Source organism: Hevea brasiliensis, chromosome 15 (assembly GCF_030052815.1).
Source record: "Hevea brasiliensis isolate MT/VB/25A 57/8 chromosome 15, ASM3005281v1, whole genome shotgun sequence".
Taxonomy (NCBI): Eukaryota; Viridiplantae; Streptophyta; class Magnoliopsida; order Malpighiales; family Euphorbiaceae; genus Hevea; species Hevea brasiliensis.
Window position 1 is genome coordinate 75210350 of NC_079507.1, and position 22725 is coordinate 75233074.

The 22725-nt window shown below is 34.6% G+C and overlaps 1 long non-coding RNA gene and 1 other non-coding gene across 2 annotated transcripts; one reads left to right on the plus strand and one right to left on the minus strand.

The window, feature by feature from the left end:
- Positions 1-1653: 1653 nt before the first annotated feature.
- On the plus strand, positions 1654-1760 carry LOC131174270 (small nucleolar RNA R71). The gene has a single exon (XR_009144518.1). It is a non-coding gene; the product is annotated as a small nucleolar RNA R71 (small nucleolar RNA).
- A 10395-nt stretch (positions 1761-12155) lies between these two features.
- On the minus strand, positions 12156-13358 carry LOC131173894 (uncharacterized). Its single transcript, XR_009144204.1, has 2 exons — positions 12998-13358; positions 12156-12421 (listed from the first exon to the last, which is right to left on the minus strand). It is a non-coding gene; the product is annotated as an uncharacterized LOC131173894 (long non-coding RNA).
- Between the last annotated feature and the right edge of the window lie 9367 nt (positions 13359-22725).

Sequence of the window (22725 nt, forward strand, 5' to 3'; positions counted from 1 at the left end):
GGATTGATGTTGAATATCATTTGATCATCTCCCACTCTAAGTGTCAATTGCTCACCCTTTACATCAATTAATGCACCAGCTGTTGCCAAGAAGGGTCTTCCCAATAAGATAGGAACTTTTGTGTCTTCTTCCATATCTAAAATGATAAAATCCACCGGAATGTAGAATTTCCCAACCTTGATAGGCACATTTTCAAGAATGCCTTCCGGATACTTAATTGAACGGTCAGCTAATGAAAGATACATGTTTGTGGGCTTCAATTCTCCCATATTCAACTTCTCATATATTGAAAGAGGCATTAGGCTGACGCTAGCTCCAAGGTCACATAAGGCATTTGCCACACAATTATCACCAATATGACAAGGAATGGAAAACACACCCGGATCTTTGAGTTTGGGAGGTAACTTTTTCTGAATTATAGCACTGCATTGCTCTCCCAAGTTAATGGTGTCATAATCTTCTAGTCTTCTCTTGTTGGAAAGAATCTCCTTCAAAAACTTGGCATAACTTGGCATTTGGGATAGTGCCTCAGTGAATGGCACATTGATATACAACTTCTTTAGCACTTCAAGGAATTTGCCAAATTGTTTGTCTAGCTTATGCTTGATGAATCTTTGAGGGTAGGGAAGGGTGGGCTTGTAAGGTTCAGGTGGGATGTATGGTTTCTCTCCCTCATCTTGCTCACTTTTGCTTTCTTCTTCTTTTTCATTTTTCTTGCTCTCGACTGAATTTTCTTCTTTTGTGCTCTCTTTTTCTTCTCTCTTGTTTTCACTCTCTTGACCAACTTTTTTACCACTTCTCAAGGTTACAGCCTTACATTGTTCATGAGGGTTTTGTGGTTGGCTAGGTAGTTTCCCATAGGAATTGCTTCCTGATGAGCTTGCTTGTTGCGCCAATTGAGTCTCCAACATGCGGTTGTGGACTTGTAATTGATCCATGGTTTGTCTCATGTGTTGCATTTCTTCCTCCAATTTGTTATTCATCTTGCTTTGTTCAGCAAAAAATTTCTCCATCATGCTCTCCAAGGTTGGCTTCGGTTCATGAGGTGGAAGGGATTGTTGTGCTCTTGCTTGATATCCAGGTGGTGGTTGTCTTGTGGGCTGAAATTGAGGCTGAAATTGAGGCTTGTTCTGCTGCATAAACTGCTGGTTATGAGCATAATTTGAGCTTTGGCCTTGTTGAGCAAAAGTTGCTTGTGGTCTCCATGTTGAGTTGTTCACATTAGAGTAAGCATTTCCCATAGGTTTTTGTTGATAACCTCCTGCATAAGCAGCTTGTTCTTGCAAATAATCATCACCATAAGAAGAGTAATCAACTCCACAACTTTGAGTTCCATCTGTGAAGGCAACTTGTTGCATAGTTGTAGGAGTTGAGGTTGTTGCCTTTGTGCAAAAATCACTAAGAAGCTGAGTCAACTGATCAAATCTTGCATTCATGTAGTTAACTGAGTCAAGTTCATAGATCCCAGCTTTCTTTGGCTCAAGTGCTCTAGGATTTCCCCATAAATGGGTATTATGAGCAATCTTCTCTAATAGATCATAGCATTCTTCACTTGTCATTCTCATGAAATCTCCTCCTGCTTGTGAATCAATTGTGTTTCTTATGGCTGGAGTAACTCTGGTGTAGAAATTTTGAACAATCATCCATTTCGGTATTTCATGATGAGGACATTGCCTTTCAAGCTCCTTAAATCTCATCCAGGATTCATACAAAGTTTCATCATCTCTTGGTTTAAAAGCTACCATCAAATTCCTCAAATGAGTAGTTTTCCTGTGGGAAAAAGTGAGATAGAAAATCTTGTGAATGCTGCTCCCCAGTTTCTATATTAGCTTGTGGGAGTGATTCATACCACTCCAATGTGAATCCAAGAGAGAATGGAAATAAGGTGAGCGAATAACTTCATCGAAACTCCAGGTTGTCTTTGTGTACCACATATCATCAAAAATTTCTTCAAATGAGAATGAGGATTTTCAAGTGGGCTACCTCCAAATTGTGAATTCAACCATTTGAATAAGACCGCTTTTTAATTCAAATTGATTAGCTCCAATAATAGGTCTGTTATCTCTCACATCAGTACATCTAGGAAAAGCATAGTCTAACATGGATCTTCTTTGAGGATCATTTTGATTAACCACAGCATTTTGCCCGTTTTGCTCATTTCCTCCATTATCTCCACCAATAGCTCTATTTTGATTCTCCATATTTTCTATTGTCTCCTCTTGCTCAAATATTTGTTGTTCTTCTTTTTCTGCTTCTTTTCTTTTTTTGTATTCCTTTTTGTTGGCTCGACAGAATTTTTCAATTTCAGGATTGAACAACAATTCAGTATCACTTGTGCTTTTCGATCGTCTCATAAACAAGAAAAGTACCTGAAAAACACAAGGAACAATAGTGAAAATAAAAGAAAATAAAAATTCTAATTAGCTTAAAACAATTAAAATCCAACTTAAAAACAAACAATTCCCCGGCAACGGCGCCAAAAACTTGATACGGTGTGTCCGCAAGTGCACGGGTCACAGTAGTATAGTTTTAAAAATTGATATCGATCCCACAGGGAATTGTGCTTAAATTGGAAATAAAAGTATAAGCAAATTAGAATGACAAAAATTAAAAGATATTAAAAATAAAATCTAAAAATTAAAATTAAGACAAAAATTAAAGATGTAAAATGAAATTTGGAATTAAAATTGGTATTTGAGGAATTAAAACTAGATCAATCAATTAACTAAAATTAATTAAACTAGATTACCAAAAATTAATTTGAAATTTCTATTTATGAAATTAAGAAGAATTAAATCTAAAAAAAAATAAAGTAATTCTAGATATTGGATTTAAATTGAAATTGCTATTTATGAGATTTGGAGGATTTAAATCTAAATTCAATGAAAATTAAATTGATTCTAGAGATTGGATTTTCAATATTGTTTGCATGTGATTTTTCCCTAATTTAGCCAAACACATAAAAATTGCAATTTTGAGGGAAATCAATTCTTAAATTTTTGAAACCTTTTTCAAGCATCTCAAAATTGGTTTTCATTAAATCAAACCCTGTTTTCACGGTATTTCAAATCTAACAAAAACCCAATTAATGCTCTAATTAATTTTTGGAAAGTTCCCCTTAATCTTCTTAGCTTATTTCTAACACCAAGAAAATAAAGTTTATTGCAAGATTATCCATCCCCAATATTCACTTTTCAGTCCATCTATTAAGGATTAAAACTTAACTTAATGAGGGCCCATTCATCAAGCAAGGAAATAAGCACACAAGCAATAAATCAAAATATAACAATCTTCATTTAAATGGCTAAATCAGTTCAAAACCACAAAAACAAATCAATATTTACAAACCCATCTCTAGAATCTCAATAAACTACTCACAAATCATTGTTTAAAGACAAACCCAAATGAAGAAATGAAGAAATAATGGAAATGTAAGCTAAAAGGGGTAGAAAAACCCAGCAAATCTGCAGCAGGATCTCTGCAGAAAAGTGCAGAAACTTGATCCTTGCTGCTGCTGGAAGAAGATGCAGAAGATGCTCCTCCCTTTCCCTCTTTCTATCTTGCCAAAAATGCCTCCCTTGCTCTCTATATGGAAAGAAAGTGATAAAATGGGTCTTTATATAGGCTAAGGGACTGTTCTAGAATGGGTAAAAGGGGGAAGGATCCAGAAAAGGTGAGGTAAAAAGCTGGAGTAACGGAAATGCCACGTCAACAATTTTCCAGTAAAAACGACATAAGCCGAGTCGGTTGTGTCGCGGGTTGTGTCGTTCTCGGTGTGAATATCTGACGATCGACACAACCTTCGACATAAGCTAATTTGGTTGTGCTGCAGGTTGTGTCGCTCTCGGCCATTTTTAACTCAACTTCAAAATTTTTGCATTTCGACTTTAATCTCCTCCAAATGGCTATTCTGATCAAAATTCATCAAATTTCTCCAGATTTAACCTACAAAGCAAATAAATTCAAAAATTAAACTAAGAAACGTGAAAATTGTAAAATTGACTAAATATATACTAATATCTATAATAATGGCTATGAACAAGGGTAAATTATGTGCAAAAATTACTCCTAAATGATGATCTAAAATGCATGCATCAATGATGGACTTAATGCGTCGCTAAAAATTTTAATAATGGTTTATTGACATATTAAGATGGATCTATTACCAATTAATATCCCATCACTAAAATTTATATTTTTCATTAAGTTTTTTTATCGCTAAAAGTATTAGCGATGAATTAACGACATATCAATGATAATCCTTCACCTATCAATATTTGATGTGGCCATGGGTCTCTGAAAAACCAATCCAAGTGCCAAGTAAGCCTGAAAATAGAGAAAATGGTCAGGGCGGTGGCTTATTGACCAATCACTTCGACACTTAAGTTAGAGATTTTGCGAGAGTAGATAATTAAATTATGAAAATTTTAGTAAATAATTTGGCAAAATAAGCCTATTGATTAATGTCTGTTGTTTATATTTATAGACTACAGACTAAATAGCCGTTGTAGTTATTTGCAAAAATCTTGGATATTCGGCTAATATCCCAAGATTCCCTCCTAAAGATCTATTTTTATTATTGACTAATATTGCTAATACTTGGTATGGTTGATGCTCCGCCTAACGGGCAAGCGTTTGGACTTACTTTGTCATCATTGTTTGTGTTTGTTCGGCCTAACTTGCTCGGTGTAGTTAACTTGAGGCACATGATGGCCAATCTAACTCCTTGGCGATTTTCTTCTTTGCTCTGACTAAAATTCATATTTTTTTTTCCTTTATTTTCTTCTTTTTGTTATTGGATGGATTCGAAGTTGCATTTTCCTTTTCATGGAATTTCCCTATTATCAGAAAGGAATCCATGAGGATCAGCTGGTTTCAGATGGAGATAATATATTAGTTTTATGCCCCAAATGATTAATTATGATTGAAAAATAAAAAATTAATGAAGAATATCATATCTCTACTCGAAATAAAGTAGGGATTCGGAACAACATCTTGAGTAGGATCAATAAAGGCACCTTAAACTTCACCAAGTCTTTGAATTCTAGAAGGATTAATTTAACTAATCAATTGTTTAATACTCTAGTAAATAGTAACTAAATGAGGGTAAAAAGTTGGTGTCTGTAGTAGAAACACATTAGGATTTGTGATGGATAGATTAATAGGTACTGTTACTTAAGAACGAAGCCAAATCAATACTAACATTAGAGCTGCTGTTCAATCTTACCCATTAAAGAAAACTACTAACAGGGAATTAAAAAAAAGAGAATATATATATATATAAGAGAGGAAATTATTTTAGTTCAAAATTAATGCGAAGTAAGTCTCTGTGATTTCAATACTGAAAAACTTAATAAATTATTATTTTATTTGATGATCTATGTGAATATAATCTTACGTGTCAATTTATATATATAGATACATATGTTCAAAGTGCGACTACTTTATTCTCTTTCTAATATTTAGAGAGAGATTTTTCATTTCTCTCTGTTCTACTTCTTCGGGTTTGTCTCCATAGACTTACTTTGCTCCTTCCAGGTAGGGGAAACTCTTCCTTAAATTGAAGAGTGGGTTTCTCCCTTTCCACCCCTAGATTGAGGTGTAAATGCCTCCTATTAGCTAGATGGACCTATCCAGATCTATTCGGCTCATAGCGTTTAACCAATTACACAGTAAGAAATTGGAGCTATGCCTTTGCTAACAACTAACCTTTTGGCAAGGTGGTACCTCCTTTTGATTTTGTTTGGAGTTTGGGGTTATGATTTGTGATATGCGTTTGAGTGTTTAGTTATGAGTTTGTGCAAGTTTGGCACTGTTAGTAACAACTAAATAATGGTATTCAAGGGTCTTAGTGCTGCCATTAGATGGTGGTTGATGATCCCCTTATGACTACCAAAGATTGAGAAGCCATGAACTATGCCATGCTTTTCCTCCAAAGTCATCAAAGATAGATCAATATTTCGACCATCCGAAGGCTTTGGGACGATAACTAAGTAGTGGAGGCTTGATTTTGCGTAGCGGTGTAGGCAGCATCGTGTTGCGCAGATGCCTTCGCTATAGAGCACCATAACTCTTGCACTTTTAGTTGTGTGAGCTCTAGATTTTGTCTTTTTTCGAGCTTTAGATGGCTGGTTTGTAGATAGAATCTATCTCTTATATTTGGGCCTTGGACCTTATACTAATTTTAATATCTAATGAATATATACTTTTAAAAAAAGAAAAAAGGAGTGATACTATTTTTTTTTTCAAATTTATTTATGCTGATATTTTAAGAGTGCGTACATATCCTTTACTTGTGTACTGAGATTCGGAGAAAGAGAGCATGCGAGTAGGAATGGCTCGATTTTCAGACGAAACGCACATGGGGAGGTATTTATGCATAGCTACCTTATGTTATCTTTATTCGCATATTAAAATAAAATCTTTAATTAAGTGATTATTTTTACATATTAATTAATACGTATATTTAAAATGAATAACCCTGAAATGCTCTTCAAAGAAATTAAATTCTAATTGTAAAAAAATAAGACTCTCATCCTTTATTTATTAATTTATTTTAATGAGTTGTTTGTTTATTTATTGAGAGAAACGTGCAAATTAGATCATTAAATTATAATAGAGAAAAATGCTTGGATGAAACTATAATATATTGAGTGAAACTAAATAATTTCTCTCATATATATGCTATAATGATGCCTTTGTGGCAAAGAGGAAGAGAGATTACGTCATATTGATTATATCATGCATAGAGTTGTTAGAAATACAGAGAAAAAAGAATATATATGATGAACTTGGGATAGGAATAAATCAGTTAAAAAAAAAAAGAAATAGCTGATTATAATATTGCAAATTAAAGTGAAGTTAGTGAGGCATCGGATTCACTGAGAAGCATCCACATCAATTAACTTTTCTTTCTTTCCCATGCATATCTTAATTTTATTTTCCTATGGGTAACTTTAACAAAATTGTTTTTTAATTTTTATTTCAATCCATTAAATTTTTTAATTTTACCCCTACCCTTTAGTTTTCATTAATTTGAAATGGATTTCTTATTAATAAAAAGGTAAACTATTGTTTATCTTTTTTTTTTTATTATATTTCAATCCTTTCAGTTTTCCCTGTCAAGACTAAATATATAATGTTGACTATTATTAAATTTAATTTCACGCACAATAATTAAGTTAATTACTAAATTTTTATTTATTACTTAAAATTATTAAATCTTCGTACTTATAATAATAATAATGAAAAAAATTATTTAAACCGATGATCAACAAAAAGTGAAAAAAGTGGAGATGCTAATATGTTCTATCTTCTAAAAAGTAAAGGAAAGATGCAAATAGAAAGCAATAATTATTAGAGAATCGGACATAATCAACCCAAAAAAGAACTCGAATAATGTATTGTGTGTTAATATCTTCATTAATTATTACCTTTCAAAACTGTTTCGGTTACATAGAACTTATTCTTATTTTGCACATACATTCATAGAATTTTTTTTGCTTATATTAGTTCATTACAAATTTAATATATATGATATACAATGAAAGTCACCTATTAAATATATAAATCTCATACATCTATGTTTTGGATTGATAATGGACTGAGTTTAGGTAAGAAAAAATTTCTACGTAGAGTTAAGCAGAAGTATAATAATTTGGAGCACACAAATTTTTTTTTTTAATTTAATGATAAAGTAATGGGCTAGATAATAATTAATAGATTATACGATGAAAGTAGTCATTTGAATTTTTTGTCACAATAATTTAAAAAAAATAATGGAGAAATTTAAATTCGAGACCTATCCATTTTCTACGCTTTAAAAGTGATTCTAAATATTTTATCGCTTTGCATAAGAAAGAGCAATTAAAACAATAATCTTGCTAAATTTGAAAGGTTGAGAAACATATTTTTTGAATTAAATCATTGTGTTTCTTTTTCTAAATATTCAAAAATTAACTTATATCGCATATAAACTTAAATTTGATAATTATATATATGTATATATGATTACCTTTATTTTAACTCACTTTGTTTTAATTTATATATCTCATAATTAGATTATACTTTAATAATAATTTATCAAATAGTAATTATTGATAAATAAATTTTACTTTATGAAAAATAAAATTATTAATGAAACTCACTTTTTAAAATTTTTTTTTGGGATTATTCTACATGCCAATAAAAAGGATTTTGACTTTTTAAAGATAATTTATTTACTTTGAACAAAAAAAAATAGTTGAGTGCCTTCTTACCTTATTTTTTATTAATTTTATTTACATTTTGTTAATTTTACTATTAAATAAAACTGTTATTTAATTGTTTAATAATAATTACCTGCAAAGTAAATTCTACATTTTATTAAAAATAAAATAGCCATAGAATTCCTTTACGTTATGCATTCTTTTGTTTTTAGATGAATACATCTAGAATTTCACAGGAGTGTCTCATTCGCTATGCTTTGTCTTGTTGTATTTTCAGCTACTATAGTTTGTCGCAAATAAAAATAATAACGACGCAAATAACTATTAGCAATCTATCATTCACTGAAGAGCGATTGTTAAGTATTTTCAGAACACACGTCTCAATAGCTTTTAAAGATTTTTACATAAAAATTAAGAAAATAATTAAATATTATCAATTTTACAAAAAAATTAATAATTAATTAAAGTATCCTTATAATATCATTAAAATATAATCTCATTAAAATATTTCCAATCATTTTTTTATTAGTCCAAGAAGGCCAGCAGGGGAAATTTGTATTGCTTGGAAAGACTCTATTGAAATTAATATTATCAACTATGATCTTTTCTATGTTCATACTCGTTTGATTCATTTACAGTTTGATTATGAGTGGCATTTGCTAGTGGTTCATTTGAACTCGGATGACAATGTGAGACAAGAACAATTTGATCACATTGTTAACTATCACAGTAATTTAAAGGCTAAATTGGTGTTTATTTGGGATTTTAATGCGTTCTTAGATTCTCAAGATAAGAGGGGAGGTGATACAAACTTTCAACAGAAAATGCAGTCTTTTCGGGCTTTTGTGGATAGTATGAGGATTCTAGATTTGAGATATTTTAGACCTCATTTTACATGGAATGACAGGAGAGGAGGTGCTCACAATATTCAAGAGAGAATTGATAGGCGATTCTCTTCTCCTCTGTGGCGTCATCAGTATTGTAATTCAGTTATCTATCACTTGGATGATGTGGGATTCGATCATAAGCCACTTCTGGTTGCTAGATATTTGTTGGCAAAATGTAAAATACGTTGCTAAAACCGGTTCGCATTTTTGTCGTACTATATGTTGGTTCACATTGGTAACACTAAAAGTGCAGCTAAAAATTATTAGCGTCCAGAGCGTTTTTTTTAGAAAAGATTTTTTTTTTTTTTTTTTTACTTTTGAAAGAACATTTATATTTAATAAAATTGTTTACTTATACATTTTGGTTTAATTAGTTTGATTAAAAAATTAATTTTTTGGAATTGATTTCTCATTTTAACTTAATTTTTAAATTTAAAATTTTTTTACCCATCTTAAGTTTGAGTATTATGGTTTAAAACTCAATTATATCCCTGTATTTATTGGAGAAATTTAATTTAATACATTTTTTACTTTTTATCTAATTTAACCTAAACGTTTCAATTCAAACCACTACAAGAAATGTTAAAAATAACTATGAAAATTACCGATCATATAATTTCATTGGTAATTTACCCACGATTTACCGATGCTTTACCGACAAAAAAGAGAAATAAAATTTAAACTAATTTTTATCGACAAAATTACTGATTAATTACTGACGAACACGTTACCAACGATTTAATTTCGTAGGTAAAAGTAGTGCCTATTATTGATGGAAAAATTAGCGACCAAATTAAAAAAAATAACGATCAAATATTTCATCGATAATTACCAATAAAACGCTTTTCGTAGGTAATATTAAGGAGAAAATATAAAATAAATTTTTTTAAAAAAATACCTACGAATTTTTTTCGCTAGTAATTATCAACGAAATACTTTTTGTAGGTAATATTAAGGAGAAAATAGAGAAGAAAAATTCTAAAAAGCTCAAAAAATTTTAGCTAAGAATTTTTTTCATTGGTAATTACTAACAAAACACTTTTTGTAGGTAATATTATAGAGAAAATAGAAAATAAAATTTTAAAAAAAGTTAACTTAATTTAATCTAAAAATAAAAAAATTAAACTTATTGATTTTTGAGTTTAAATCAAGAAATTTTATTGCAAAATTAACAAATTAAACTTTTTGATTTTTTATTTAAATCGATAAATCAAGAAATTTAACCCATAAATTTTAATTTTTGAATTAAATTAAACTTAAATTGAAATTTTTAAGTTAATTTGGATAAAAAATTAAAAATTAGCTAAATTAAACTTTTCCAATAAATACAGGAGCTAAATTGAACATTTTACCATTAACAAATAAAACTAAAATTGAATTAATTAATTTCAAATCTCAAATTTTTTCTTATAATTGGCTCCACCGAAACTCCAAATAAAAACCTCGTTAAAAATAAAAAAAATATCTATATTAACTTCGTTTATGAAAATTCTTGTCTAAATTTAGTTTACCATGAATTTAAAATATAATCATGCGGGATTCACGTATTTAATAGATAAGTCGTACCATATATCTTTTATCTTGAGTCTATGATAGATCGAGTTTTGGTAAAAAAAAATTCTTTGATTCAATTCTATCATCACAACTTGGATATATATCACCGTCAATATTAAGATAGATATATACTGTCCAAGTAAGATATATATATTCCCTTTCTTCTGTGGTGGGTGCTGGTAAAATTGTGGAAGGAATCGATGGAAGATAATTGTGATAAGACCAAAAAGTGGGATGCTAAGGCAGTGATGACATCTATATATAAGGTCCTGCAACCTCAACCCCTTTGAAGCAAAGCAAACAAGACATACAACACTAGCTACAAGGACAAGAAACCAATGGCACCTTCTCAGTTAGATCGCCTGGCCAGGATCGGACGTGAAGGTTTTGCTCTAATAGACGAGTGCTATGGTCGGACCAACGCGAGCGATAGGTCTGGCATCAGCAGAATTCAAAACAATCATCACAGCCACAGCCAGTACCAACAGCCTTTAGTTTATCATGGGCCTCAAATTTCAACGGTGAGGGTGCCAGTCGTCACCAGCAACTACGAGATAGCTCAACACTACTATACTGGCATGGCAGCGGGAGAGCCTGTCATCACTAGCGACGAGGCAGCGGAAAATTATGATGGCTTTTCGATCGTTGAACATGGTAGGAGATATCCTTTTCGCAGGGCTAATAATTATTAGAGTTGAAGCTACCATAGATCTTAGTGTTTCTTGATAGTTTTTTTAAAAAGAGGCATGGCGTGGTTGGTATATGATCGAGTTACGTACTGGCTTACTGCTGAATGAGAGAATGTAAGCCTCTTGTATTGAAAGTTCGAGTGCAGTGAGTATTAGTCTATAGATATAGCTAGCTAAGTTTGCATGGACCCAAAATCATCCTGTGGTATGAAAAAAAAATGCAGCAAGAGGGTTGTATTTTGTATCTCTCTTCTTGTTAATTAATTATGTATGTGTACTTTAATTTATGATGAATCTTAACATATATATATATAAACTTATCGATTTATTATGAACTTAAAACACAAAACATATAAATCTCATTAATTTTATATGTAAATTATATCATATCAGTTCATATAAATTGAATTTAAACAAGAATTTTCTAAATGGATTATGCTCCATATTTATGAGCTTTATTTTGTGGGTTTCAATCCAAATGCAAATGCTTTCCTTATGCCAAAACCAGGAGAGTATTTAATCTTGCTATGTCTTGCCTATTGCTATCACTACTGGAGCACATTTTTCTTCTGTTCATGCTATCTGTTGCTATAGCTATAAGCACTCCCACTGTCACGACCCAACCTATGGGCCGGACCGGCACTAGGACCTGGGCCAGCCTAAAGCCCCCGAGGCCCGTAGTAAGCCTAACTGTTCATTAACCCAACTCTAAGGCCCATTTGGGCCCAATTTCAAGAAACCAAACGGACAGAGTCCGGCCATAAAATGGACTTTCCAACGGGGAGTTTTCGACTCACCCGACCTGTAAACATAATAAATACTCAATTGGGGAGCTCAGCTCACCCTCCACATACTCATATCCTCATAAAAATAAATGGGAGCTCAGCTCCCTCATCCAATCCATCAAACATACATATCATTATATGTTTACAGGTCCAACATGATAATAATATTACAGACCATAATCAAATAAATACTTCTAACACATGCGAAAATTCTAGGAGTAAATAAAATTACACAAATATTGATAAACAACCTGCGAAGGAGAAAAGCAGGTTAACCAAAAATAAAATCCTCCTGTAGCCTGAAAAAAATATTGAACAGGAGTGAGCGTTCGACTCAGAGAGTAAAATATCAATTTTAACCATAATCTCTATAACTATCTAAAACTAATGCACCCTGTAGAGTGAAATGCAACATCAACATCATTTTCACATCATAACATCAAAAAGGTAATTTGGAGCACTCACGCACCCTGTAGCATCAATCATAACATATGGGAGCTGATCCCCTATACAGCTCTCTTAAATCCAACTTGGTGCCAGCGAAGAACTCAAGCCGGACTTTCGCTTAATAAACCAAATCGAGGGTCCCAGCGAAGAACTCAAGCCGTGACTACCCCTCGAAGGATCGGGTCCCAGCGAATAACTCAAGCCGTGACTACCCGTCCTATCCATAGTCCACACCACATCACACGCACGCCAACGCACGCACACTGCTCCAAATTACCACAACAACATCATGGCACTTTAATAGTTATCAATGCATCATAAATCGTGCCTAGAGTTTAACTACATAAATATATGCATATAAGTGATGCATGGGCATGCTGAACATATAATAATATCGAAATTACAATTAAAATTAATATTTTACTCACAGACTTGACGGTGGTCACTGAGGCGGCTGGGCGGAGGAAGAAGGCTGTCCCGGCTCACCTGACAATTTTATTACAATCATTTAATACAAATGACTCAATACAAATCAAGAAAAGACCCAATACGTCCTAAGTCATGCCGAAAATCCGGCAGAGTCTCCCCTATACCTAGGACCTACCCAACCTGTAAAAGGGCTCAAAACACACTTCTATATCCACAACTCAATCACATCACACAGCCCCTCCTGGGCCCATCAAATCAATCATCCATCACAATATGTAAAATTTCAATTTAGTCCTTATAATTGATCATTTTTGCAAAAACTGCTCAAATAAGCTCTAAAAATTATAAAACTCTGCCCCGCGGTCCTTAGAAATATTACTAAACTATTGCAAAAAGAATCATAATGTTCTAAGCTACCACGAATATTTTCTGGATTTTTAATCCTATTTAAGCACTAGAAAATTACGAAAAAGCAAGGTTCGGGTTTACCTTTGCCGATTCCGACTTCGGGAACGTGCTCGGGATGCCTAACAATGGTGGGGTAGCCAAAATCTCGCTCCAATTCGAAGACTTTTCCGGTAGCTGGTCTGTCTGGCCGGAAATTCACAGATCCGGACAACTGTCGAATTTCCACGAATTGAGGATACCTACACGAAGCCCAATAATAATATATAAAAATCGTGGTGTTACATTCTTCCCCTTACAGAAAATTCGTCCTCGAATTTTACACAAGGCAGAATAAAGTATATGATTACACATTGAACAGATAAGGGTACTTGCTACGCATGTCCCGTTCTGACTCCCAGGTGCACTCTTCCACTGACTGGCTCTTCCACAAAACCTTAACCATAGGGATCTGTTTTGATCTTAGCTGTCTCACTTGGTAGTCCACTATGGCTACAGGTTGCTCCTCAAATGTCAAGTTCTCTTTTAGCTCTATTACATCTAGTTGTAGTACATGAGAAGGATCTAGAATGTATTTCCTGAGCATGGAGATGTGAAACACGGGATGAACGTGAGAAAGGTTGGGTGGTAGCTCCAACCGGTAGGCAACTGCTCCAACTCTATCCGTAACCTCAAAAGGTCCAATATACCGAGGTGCCAACTTGCCCTTCTTTCCAAATCTCATGACTCCCTTCATTGGAGAAACCTTCAGGAATACATAGTCGCCCACTGCAAACTCCACATCCCTCCGTCTGGGTCCGCATAACTCTTACGCCTCTGAAAATTGTTTGATCGTTCCTCGATTAAAGGAACTACCTCTGAAGTGTACTGCACTAGGTCTACATCATGCACCTTCGCTTCCCCCATTTCTGTCCAACACAGAGGAGACCTACACTTTCTTCCATATAGTGCCTCATAGGGTGCCATCCCTATGCTGGAGTGATAACTGTTGTTGTAGGCAAACTCCACCAAAGCTAGCTGCTCATCCCATTGACCTCCAAAATCCAAAACACTCATGCGAAGCATGTCTTCCAGTGTTTGGATTGTCCTTTCGGACTGTCCGTCTGTCTGAGGGTGGAAAACCGCATCAAGTTCAATCAGGTGCCAAGTGCCTCCTGCAACTTTCTCCAAAACCGAGAAGTGAACTAGGGCCCTCTGTCAGATATTATGGAAGCCGGAACTCCATGCAATCTGACTATTTCTCGAATGTAGAGCCGGGCATACTGTGCCACAGAGTATGTAGTCTTTACAGGTAAGAAGTGAGCTGATTTGGTCAAGCGGTCTACAATTACCCATATCGAGTCATATCCTCGCGTGGTACGAGGCAACCTGACCACAAAATCCATAGAAATCATTTCCCACTTCCATTCCGGGATAGGGAGCTCTTGCAACTTCCCGACGGTCTCGGTGTTCAAACTTCACCTTCCGACAAGTCAAGCACTTGGACACAAAGTCCGCTATGTCTCTCTTCATGCCATTCCACCAATAGCTATCTTTCACATCATGGTACATCTTGGTGGAACACAGGTAGACATTGTACAGTTGTATAGTTTGCCTCTCGCATGATTTCAGCTCTGAGATTGTCCACATCGGGCACACATATCCTAGAACCTTGCACTAGGGCACCATCATTGGCAAATCCAAACTCACCACCTTCACCGTGCTGTACTCTTTTTATGATCTTCATTAATTGTTGGTCTCTCAGATCGGGAAACTCTAACTCGTCCCGCAAGTCCGCCTCACCAAGAATGAGCCAACAATACCCCTCATCTGAAAGATCTAGGATTAAACCTTGATCCATCAACTCATGTACTTCCCGAATCAACGGTCTCTTCTCTCACTGAAATGTGCGCCAAACCGCTGTAAGATTTTCTCGCTTAAAGCATCTGCTACTACATTAGCCTTCCTGGTAGTCTTTGGATGGTGCAATCATAGTCTTCCAGAAGCTCCATCCATCTCCTCTGTCTCAAGTTTAAATCCCTCTGTTGGAAGATGTACTTCAAACTCTTATGGTCGGTGTATATCTCGCACACTTCACCATACAGGTAGTGTCTCCAGATTTTTAGTGCAAAGACTACAACCGCCATTTCAAAATCATGGGTGGGATAGTTCTGCTCATGCCTCTTCAGCTGCCTTGAAGCATAAGCCACTACTTTTCCATTCCGCATCAAAACACACCCTAGGCCAACTCTGGAGGCGTCACAGTACACGGTGTATCCTTCACCGCTCATAGGTAGTGTTAACACAGGGGCAGTGGTTAGACACTCCTTATCCTCGTCATTATAACTGACTCTATCGAGCTCTCTTCCTGTCCTTTGCATCTTATCCACTTCCCTTTTCCTATTTTTGGTATTGTTGGTATCTTTTCAACCTGCTGTACTTATTCCTTAATTTTAGTCATATCTCATCCTTACACCTTTTCCTTCAAAGACGTCTATCACATCATCAACTTTAACTTTCTTTTTATTTCTTAGTCTTATCTTGATTACTAGTTCCATTACTTCGAAAATTCTAACCTTACGGCTTACTCCTCGCCAAAGATATTCTTCACCTTTGTAACACTTATAATTAACCATAGAAAATTGCTTTTGTAACCCCTTTCCCAACTTAACTATCAGAACATTATCATTCCCTACCAGCCTTAGTAGGAAATTGCTCATCCTGGATGGATAGGAGCTCCAGAAACTATAAGTTCCATCTGAACTAACACGGCTGTGGGAAATGTATGTCATGCCTTAATTCTAAATAAGATACTTCACGTGTTTATTCTCTTTAATATAATCACATATACTGCCCACAACTTTCCAAACTTCAACCTCAAATTACCCATTAGCAATAATTTCATCTATTGAAACTCATCCACAATTAGTATTTCCTCTAGCTCATAGTTTAAAACAGTTACAAGCCTTAGTAGCTAACTCAATTTAACTCCTGTCATTACTCTGTTTGTCCTTTCATACTTAATACTAGGTATGCACTTACTGTCATTCTCATATCAGGAAATTATGTATGAATTTGTGCCTACCAAACTCTCAATAACTAGGTCTCCTTGACTCAGTTTTTGTTCCTTATATAACCTTCTAGAACCAAAAGCACAAGCTAAACTTGAAAAGAAAGAAAATATCCTCTTATATTCAACTACACCCCATTGTCATATTATAACGTTTCACCTAAGTTTCTTGGTCTTTCTCTCCAAATTTCATCATCTCCTAGCACAATTATGCTCTACCTATAAGGTATCATCTGCATGAACCCTTTACCATACTATTTTCCTTCTTGACATAATATTTTATAATTTATTAACTTTACTTATACTCGACCTATGATTCATATCTATCATCGTTTTTATTGTGCCCTTAACTTTTGTTGATTCCTGAAAGATTTCTCTCACTAATAAATTCTTCCAACACTAATTCCACCCTTATCTAGGGTCATTAATTTGATCCTTGAACTTTCTAGTGATTTATAACCATCCAGACTTGTCACTTTTCGTTCTACCCCTACTATTGTCCTGTCGTTATTGCTTCACTACAAAGTGATTCTGTTGATCACACTAAAAATGTTTGCCTGACATTCATAACGAACCTCTAACTACCTTCTCACTATCTCAAAAGTCTAACCTAAAACCTATGTGTCATTATCTATCATTCTTTTCCTCTCATCATACCTATTTGATCCCTTAGAATTACTTTTATTAAACTTATCGCTTACTAACTTCTCTTTCTCTACCTATTTAGGTAGTCCGCAATACCATCGCACACCTTCTAACATTTACTCATTATTATTGTATTCCATACCTCCATCACTTTTCTCACTAATGTGGTCCCATTTTGGGTTTTCCATCCTTGTCATTCTCCTTGCCAAGAATAACGCTTAGCCTATCCTATATCTTAACTTTGTTCCTTTTATTATGCGCTCTTTAGGTTGTCCTTTCATTTATTTCCTTTGTCTTACCCAAAATAGAACTTGACTATTCTATACCAGGTTCCATTATTTTTACTAACATAATAGCGATTACTTGCTAACTATATCTTTCGAGTCTCTATCGCGTTATCATATGTCCTGCTACTCAGATTTGGTCCTTTGACCACTCTAGCTAGTACTTCCACTAGCATTTAGATTATATTGCATCTGCAATCAATTGTCCAAACTTTCATTCTGCACTTTCTTTATCCATTGGCCTTCTGTGATTTATCTTCGCTAATTTATTACTCTTAACACTATTATAATTATTATTTTCCATGTTTACTCAACTAGCCAAAACTTAAGATTCCGGGCACCCAAACCTGTCATCCAATTCAAAGGACTTACATCCATCATGATCTGATTATATATGATTCCTATAATGGAACTTGTATCCTCTCCAGGATACCCGAGCCAACTACTCTCTACCACACTCTACAGTCCCATCTGGGACACTATTCCATAAGTCATCATTATCAGTAATAACCTTCGATCCATTCTGAAAAGATAGGACTATATCCTAACTTGCTGCAACAAAGGTACTACATCTACCACCTTGCCAGAACCATGTCAAGTTAATGACTCTTTTATCATATCATAGCTCTATAAATCATCAATTCATAGTTTCGACCTTCTCTAGGTAGTAGAGTTGTACTTTATTCCATACTGATACACACAAGGTATACTATTCTCACTCTATAAGTGTCACCTTTACTTTGCAACTAGTCCGAAACCTCTGGTCTGATGGCAACTCTTGATGTAACTCTAGCTCATGCTGGGGTAACTGAGTCACTGACTCTAGTTATCACCCAACTGTGACCTTTCAATATTCTAACTCTAGACTCTTAACCAAGAGTTCCCAACTCCTCTGCAAATACAGAACTCTGTTCTGGCATAACTGTACCAAAACAGAAGCCATCTCAAACACCCTCATTATGGAGCACCATGGGGATGCACGCAGCTCTACACAATAATCTCATGTCGGTACTGTAATCTGCAGCTTACAGAGCAGACATCGAGAACATTGTATAGTTACTACGATACGTCCTGACAGACTAGGTCTCCTAATTTCTTATCTCTCATGAATCTTCTATTATCACAAACTTATTTTGACCGGGTCATCTACTGATGACTGCCAGTAGTGGTATCCTCATCCTTATCTAGGGCAACTGTACTTTTAAGACTCACTTTTATGTACTCGTGCCTTACACGAAATGGGCACACCATTTAAACCCATACTGACAAAAATATAACATTTCTTGGAGTACGTATCCTCATGATAGACCTCACATGTCTACTAACTCTATTTCACATTTCTATGTACTCCACGAAAATCAAGACACTAACTGAGGTAATCTTATATTTCCCGAGGTATAACGTAGAATCTAGAAACAAAGAATTACAGGAAAAGACGAAACAGAATCCTATACTCCGCATGTGACTCCTAGTAGACTCTTCCCAACACTTAGATGATTTTTCCCTATGAATCTGGAGCCTAAGCTCTGATACCACATTTGTCACGACCCAACCTATGGGCCGGACCGGCACTAGGACCTGGGCCAGCCTAAAGCCCCCGAGGCCCGTAGTAAGCCTAACTGTTCATTAACCCAACTCTAAGGCCCATTTGGGCCCAATTTCAAGAAACCAAACGGACAGAGTCCGGCCATAAAATGGACTTTCTAACGGGGAGTTTTCGACTCACCCGACCTGTAAACATAATAAATACTCAATTGGGGAGCTCAGCTCACCCTCCACATACTCATATCCTCATAAAAATAAATGGGAGCTCAGCTCCCTCATCCAATCCATCAAACATACATATCATTATATGTTTACAGGTCCAACATGATAATAATATTATAGACCATAATCAAATAAATACTTCTAACACATGCGAAAATTCTAGGAGTAAATAAAATTACACAAATATTGATAAACAACCTGCGAAGGAGAAAAGCAGGTTAACCAAAAATAAAATCCTCCTGTAGCCTGAAAAAAATATTGAACAGGAGTGAGCGTTCGACTCAGAGAGTAAAATATTAATTTTAACCATAATCTCTATAACTATCTAAAACTAATGCACCGTGTAGAGTGAAATGCAACATCAACATCATTTTCACATCATAACATCAAAAAGGTAATTTGGAGCACTCACGCACCCTGTAGCATCAATCATAACATATGGGAGCTGATCCCCTATACAGCTCTCTTAAATCCAACCTGGTGCCAGCGAAGAACTCAAGCCGGACTTTCGCTTAATAAACCAAATTGAGGGTCCCAGCGAAGAACTCAAGCCGTGACTACCCCTCGAAGGATCGGGTCCCAGCGAATAACTCAAGCCGTGACTACCCGTCCTATCCATAGTCCACACCACATCACACGCACGCCAACGCACGCACACTGCTCCAAATTACCACAACAACATCATGGCACTTTAATAGTTATCAATGCATCATAAATCGTGCCTAGAGTTTAACTACATAAATATATGCATATAAGTGATGCATGGGCATGCTGAACATATAATAATATCAAAATTACAATTAAAATTAATATTTTACTCACGGACTTGTGATTGGTCACCGAGTGGGCGGAGGAAGAAGAAGGCTGTCCCGGCTCACCTGACAATTTTATTACAATCATTTAAGACAAATGACTCAATACAAATCAAGAAAAGACCCAATACGGCCTAAGTCATGCCGAAAATCCGTGCCAGTCTCCCCTATACCTAGGACCTACCCAACCTGTAAAAGGGCTCAAAACACACTTCTATATCCACAATCCATATATCCACAACTCAATCACATCACACAGCCCCTCCTGGGCCCATCAAATCAATCATCCATCACAATATGTAAAATTTCAATTTAGTCCTTATAATTGATCATTTTTGCAAAAACTGCTCAAATAAGCTCTAAAAATTATAAAACTCTGCCCCACGGTCCTTAGAAATATTACTAAACTATTACAAAAAGAATCGTAATTTTCTAAGCTACCACGAATATTTTCTGGATTTTTAATCCTATTTAAGCACTAGAAAATTACGAAAAAGCAGGGTTCGGGTTTACCTTTGCCGATTCCGACTTCGGGAACGTGCTCGGGATGCCTAACAATGGTGGGGTAGCCAAAATCTCGATCCAATTCGGAGACTTTTCCGGTAGCTGGTCTGTCTGGCCGGAAATTCACAGATCCGGACAACTGTCGAATTTCCGCGAATTGAGGATACCTACACGAAACCCAATAATAATATATAAAAAAATCAGGGGTGTTACACCCACAATATAAGGTAGCATTTGGTGTGTGGCTAATTTTCTTTGCTTTTAGTTTTATTTTTTTTTAAGTAAAAGAAAATAAAAATCACCGTTTGTTTGCAAATTTAAAAGTAATTTTGTTGAAAACAAGAAAAGTTAAAAAAAAAAAGAGGCTTTAAATTAGATGATATATATATATCCTTATTTTAAATTTAATAGAAAAAATTCAACAAAAGTGGTGCTTTTGTCGGAGGAAACGTGTTGATTTATGTAATAAAATTTGTGAAATAGTTAAATATGTGTATCTCATATTAATTTATATTTTAATTTAATGAACTGAGTTTAGATAATAATTTATCTAAAATTATATTGAAATACTTAACCCTTTCTAACATGGTAGTAAAAAATTAGAATCATTATCATGAGCTACGCATATATGATTTTCCCTTTTAATTCGTTAATGCTTATTGAAAAATTAAAGAATTGAGTAAAATATTAGATGATTTTTATATTTGGTAGAGAATTAAATTAAACAAAATGGTTTTGTAAAAATCTCTTATATATATCATTGCCATTCTTGTGCACTTTTAACTTATCCAATAATTAGATTAATTTGTTGAAGCATAACGCAAGCCTGCCTTGATATCAGAATTTCTCAAAAAGGCTTAGAGATTGAATCATTATAGTCATTCTTTATTTATTAATTAAATATTTTAGTATAAAATAAAGTGGGTATATCTTTTTTAATTTTTTTTATAAGCGTAGGTATATGCTTATTCACGATTAAACCTAATTTTAAAGATGTAATTATTAGATTAAGTAATTTTTTAACATAATAATTATCTGACCTATGTGTGGTGTAACAAAGCTAATAGCCCATCATGTATGCCTTTGTAGCAGAACCGCAGCTTATAAACTTTATCTGATTGTGATCTCCATTTTAGAGAATCTAACACAACAGGAACAGATTTGATCACTTGTCATTCTCATTTAGCCGCAACTTCACTTTCCGTGTCTAGTATGGTTTTCGGATCGATGCTGTGATCTTCACGATGAATGGGGCAACTTGCAGGCAGTTAATGGCTCCACTGTGTATATATATCCACAATCCAACGGCAATGGGGACAAGACAATCAACAATTGTTTGACTGAATGCCATCTTTTGTACAGTTACTATCTTCGCGTTCTTGTCTAAGCTGAATCAACAGTTATATATGGATAAGGTTCTTGATGAGATAGGATAGACCCAACATGGATGTCATTTGATGCTTCCATGGAAAAAGAAGAACTTCGACGTTCTTTAAATTCAGCTTCTTTGATCTCTCCTGGTCATAAACTTTTTTACCCATTTCTTTGGGGTTTCTTGGAATGAATATGCTTTCGTTTGAATATCTTATCCTGCCACACCGACCTCACAGACCTTGTATACCCTTTGATTTATTACCAGAACAATTTGTGTTTATGAAACCAAAAAGACCACATACACCTTGTCCTTTTTTTCAAAAAATGTGTAACACAGAACAGAGGAGTGGAATTTAATTTGAAGCATCTTGTTCGATTTAATCCAAGATTTCACTCTTCTTTAAATAATTATAATACATGTGAACGGAACAATAAAATATAGGGGAAAAAAAAGAGGAATGGGATCAAAGGAAGTTGATAGGAGGCTAAACCCAGTTCTTTAATTTGTTCCAACTTCCAAGCGTTTCCATTATTAGGCTAGCTAGAAACATAAGTCGAAACCAACAGAAAAAGCCTCTTTTCTATATAGGGGGGTTTGGCCTTCCCTGGAACATATCAAAGAAACATAAAACAAAGCTAGCCAGTGAGCTACTTGTTTAATAATTCGGATGGTCTAGTATTATTATTTTGCAAATGGCACGTTAATCAGAGAAATTATTTGGTACACCCGGTGCATATACACTATCTCTCACAATCATGTGAGACTCACTCTCTGTATCATAGGAAGGACCCGCTTTTCTATGAGAGAGAGAACATTATTTTTTAATACTCCAGGTATATCTAATAATTAGTCCGTCAAGGAAATCATTTCTTTGAAGGTTTTTTTT